We start from the raw sequence: 4,319 nt of genomic DNA on the forward strand, positions 1-4,319 counted from the left end.
ATTGTAAATATAGTATCAATTTTTGTGTTTTGATTTAGTTTGTGATGCTTTCATCTCTAAAAAAAAGTTTTTATGTAATCACAGGTACTTTTTCTTTTGTGATATCTGATCATCCAAGATCATAAAGGAATTTTTTTCACAGATTTCTCTAGTGCTTTGATGATTTCATGGTTTACATTTATACTTTTGATCCATTTAGAATGTGTCCTCTAGGTTGGCATGCGGTATAAATAAAACTTTCTTTCTAGGTTGCTATCCAGCTGTCTTAATACAACTAGATTTTTTTGACTGATTTATTAACTGATCCACATTTTTTCCCCACTAAATTATGTTGAATTCTTTATCATTTGGCATGTGTTTGGGTCTGTGTCTGTATCTCTTACCCTATATCATTTGTTCCTCTGGCTAGTCTTGGACTGATATCATAGTGTTCAAATTATTGAAACTTAGGGTTTGAACTATCTGATATAGTTAGTTTCACCTCTATTTTTTCTTTTTTAGAGTTTTTGACTTGGGCATGTTCTTTTTGTTTATTTTGCCATGTGACTTTTATATTCAGTTTGTCAAGCAAAAAGAAAAAAAAAAGAAAAAAAAAGAAAGGCTGTTGGCATTTTATTGGTATTAGAACATTCAATTTTAAGTTAGCATAGGAAGAATCAATATCTTTATGATATGATATTGAGTCTTCTTGATGTAGAACATAATACTTCTTTCCATCAGTTCAAGTCTTTTTTCATATTCTTTGATAGCATTTGAAATATTTCTTTATGTAAGTCTTGCATATTTTTTTGTTCTCTATTCCCTTTTATGTTTGTCATCACTGCTGCAAATAAGATCTGTCACATCTTCTGAATTTTTTAATCTATAGATATTTCAAATCATGATACATTTGATTATTTTCATGAATAAAAGGGAAAAGAGATAGCCTGCGAGTCATTCACATTTGTGGTGAAAGCAAGTACTGACAATGATGTTTGAGCATGAACATCTGTAAAATCTGAGGTTTTACTTCATGGAAAATATTAAAGCCTTAATGAGAAGTCCTTATTTAGGAGTTGTTAAAAGGTACTATTTCTGCATTCAGCTTCAACAATTCTCAGACCTTTCCCAGAACCAAAACCATACCAGTAACATTACACTTTCTGCAGATAAATTTATCTAACAGCTGCAAAATTGGCTTTTCTCAGAATTCACTTGTAGCATTTAAGAAAATTTTTTTTTAATTTTAAGATTTATTTTTATTTAATATCTTCAAGGTACCAGTTATATTCTTAGTAAATGTGAACTCTTGAGCTATAATTTAACGTACCCTGCTTCCTGGCTCCAACCTGTTTTTTTCATCCTTCATGCCCCAATTTGATTAGACACTATTTCTTCCAAACTCTCCTACTTTCTCATGTTCAGATCTCTATGCCCTCAAGCTTCTACTAAAAATTCTACTCAAAACTTAAGGTCCAGCTAGAAACCCAAGGTCCCACTTCTAATAGTTTTAATTATATAGTTCTTCCATAAAGGTTCTTCTTCTAACATTTATTTTTAGAAAATGTTTTTATTTAAATTTTATTTGACATACAGCACTGTACAAGTTTAATAAGGAGTATCACATGTTCATTTGATACACTTACATATTGCAAAATCATCACTCCTCAAGTGTTAATTAAGACCATCCATCACCTTACATAACTACTATTTCTTTTTTGTGGTGAGAACATTTAAGATCTATTCTCTTAGCCCCTTTCAAGTATATAATGTGATACTGTTATATATAATCATGGCACTATACATCAGATCCTCAAAATGGATTCATCTTCTAAATGAAAGTTTTCGTCTCTTGGCCAGCGTCTCCCCATTTCCTTTGCCCTCACCGCATATACTGGTTAACCGTCACTCTAGTCTTTATTTCTCTGAGTTCAGCTTTTTCAGATTTCACATATAAGTGATGTTACACACTATTTGTCTTTCTCTGAATTACTTGACTTAGCATAGTGCTCTTATGGTCCATCCGTGTTGTCAAAATGGCAGGATTTCCTTCTTTCTCGTGGCTTTCCTTCTTTCTCTCCATTATAATACATACCACATCTCCTTCATCCATTCATTCACTGATGGACCCTTACGTTGTTCCCATGTCTTGGCTCTTGCAAATAATGCTGCAGTGAACATGGGAGTGCAGATATCTGTTCAGGATCCTGATTTCATTTCCTTTGAATATATGTACAGAAGTGGGATTGCTGGACCACATGATAGTTCTATTTTAAATTTTTTAAAGAATCTCCATACATACATGTTTTTCATAGTGGCTGCAGCAATTTTCATTCCCCAAACCATGCACAGGGGTTCCTTTCTCTTGTCATTATTTTTTTTTTAAAGATTTTATTTATTTATTTGACAGAGAGAGATCACAAGCAGGCAGAGAGGCAGGCAGAGAGAGAGGAGGAAGCAGGCTCCCTGCTGAGCAGAGAGCCCTATGCGGGCCTCGGACTTCTCTTGTCATTATTGCCAACACATGTTATCTCTTGTCTTTTGATGACAGCCCTTCAGTAGGTGTGAGGTGATATCTCCTTGTGGTTTTGATCTCCCATATTAGTTCTTTTTGTTTGTTTGTTTGAGATTCTGCATCTTTTAATGAAAGATAAAACAACAATATAAACATAACAAATTTACAGAGAAGGGATCAACTTTAATACATTTGGATTAAAAGGTGTTTCTTATTTAAGTATGGTATAAAAATAAATGCAAGAAACATTAACCGAGAAAGTACAGACAACAAAGACAGGAGCTTGTTTCTGACTGTGAACACATTGGTGAAATGAAACTTTCCTTGCTAATTTATTGTTTAATAAATGTGAAGCCATATGTATACTTATTGATATATATATATATTTTTTACAATTCTTCCAGTGTTTGAGTGAATTTTCAGTGAACCGTGTGTCTAGCAGAAGCTTTAAGAGAAAGAGAAAGGGGGAAAAAAGGTTTACTTCACTTAAGCTTGTTAAAAAGGAAAAGACACAGATCCAGCGTAGTACAAGGAGAAAGTAAGCAGACAATATTTTGAAATGGAGGCATCGAGATGGTAGAGTCACTTGAAATGGCAACGCCTTAATGTACACAAAGAGAGAACAATTCAGGTCCTTTACTCATGCAACATCTTGGTCTAATGTCCTCTGCTCCAGGTAATAACAAAGAGCTACAAAGTATATGCAGTGACTCCAGTCTCTTCCATGCTACAAGGTGATCCTTTTAGTAAGACTGAACGAGGCTTGTTAACCTCTTTGACGTGAGAGATTTCCCCTTTTTCTTTGCCTGTAGAAGCTCTTGGTAGGCACTGGATCTTATAAAACGTGGATATGAATCACTTTTCATCAGTTTGTAAATGTGCTCCTGAGATTCCTCGAACGTGTACCACCCGGGCTCCTTCACATTCTGTGTGGTTTTGTCATAGCTCTTAGAATCCAAGTTAATGGCGCTGGGGGCTCTGGGAGCCAGAAATTCTTGCCATATTTCCTACACTTGGGAAGGGACTTCTCGAATAGGCCTTTTCTTCAGGTCCTCCATGGCTAGCCAGAATCTTAAATTTTCTGAACTGAATTCCGACTCTAGAAATTTAAGGAACTGTTCTCTCCCAATGGGGTCTTTCAATGCTTCATCCATGCCAAAACACCATCACTTTACCCTCTGCTGGCTTGGTTCTTTGCTTGCTTCGAGTTCCCAGAAAGTAGTATCATCAGATAGCCATGGGTTCGAAGTGTCAGGTGGCACAAGATATGGGTCATATTCTAAGTATTGTTCCGTGTAACTTAACAGACTATCATCAACTTTTGACATTTTTAATCGATGTCTATCTAACTGTATTTGCCAGTATTTAATCTGTTGCTGTAGCTCATCTTCTGTTGGAGGTTTAGTTTCTGGTGTGGGGGTGTGGGTAGGGCTGTGACTTCTGATGTCATTTTGTAAACCATAGACAGACTTGTGTGTTTTGTGTGGGTTTCTCATTCTGGATGACTTCTTGATGTCCACTTCAGTGGTATTTACACATCCAGTCTTAAACCGGTCGCAGGCTAGGTGAGCTGGGAGTGCGGCTGGAGACCAGGGAGGTGAGAATGATTGAGCACTTTTCTCTGAGGGCACACTGCAGAGTGGGGCCCCAGGCTCTCGGCACCTCCAGGCCAGAGACTGGGCGGCCGCCATTTTCATTCCCCTCTTCCGGAACTCTACAGAAAGTGCTCAGGGAACAAAAGCTCCCAAAAGCGAACCTGAGCGGGTTACTCAGCCCAGCCCCTGGCAAGGGCCTCCCATATCAGTTCTAATTAGAACTGATTACC

At 36.8% G+C, this 4,319-nt stretch overlaps 1 pseudogene across 1 annotated transcript; it reads right to left on the reverse strand.

The window, feature by feature from the left end:
* Window positions 1-2,864: 2,864 nt before the first annotated feature.
* LOC309842408 (regulator of G-protein signaling 7 pseudogene) lies at window positions 2,865-4,051 on the reverse strand (annotated as a pseudogene). Its single transcript has one exon. The product of its transcript is annotated as a regulator of G-protein signaling 7 pseudogene (transcript).
* Window positions 4,052-4,319: the final 268 nt, after the last annotated feature.

This window comes from Mustela nivalis (genome assembly GCF_964662115.1).
Source record: "Mustela nivalis genome assembly, chromosome: 1".
NCBI classification, from domain to species: Eukaryota; Metazoa; Chordata; class Mammalia; order Carnivora; family Mustelidae; genus Mustela; species Mustela nivalis.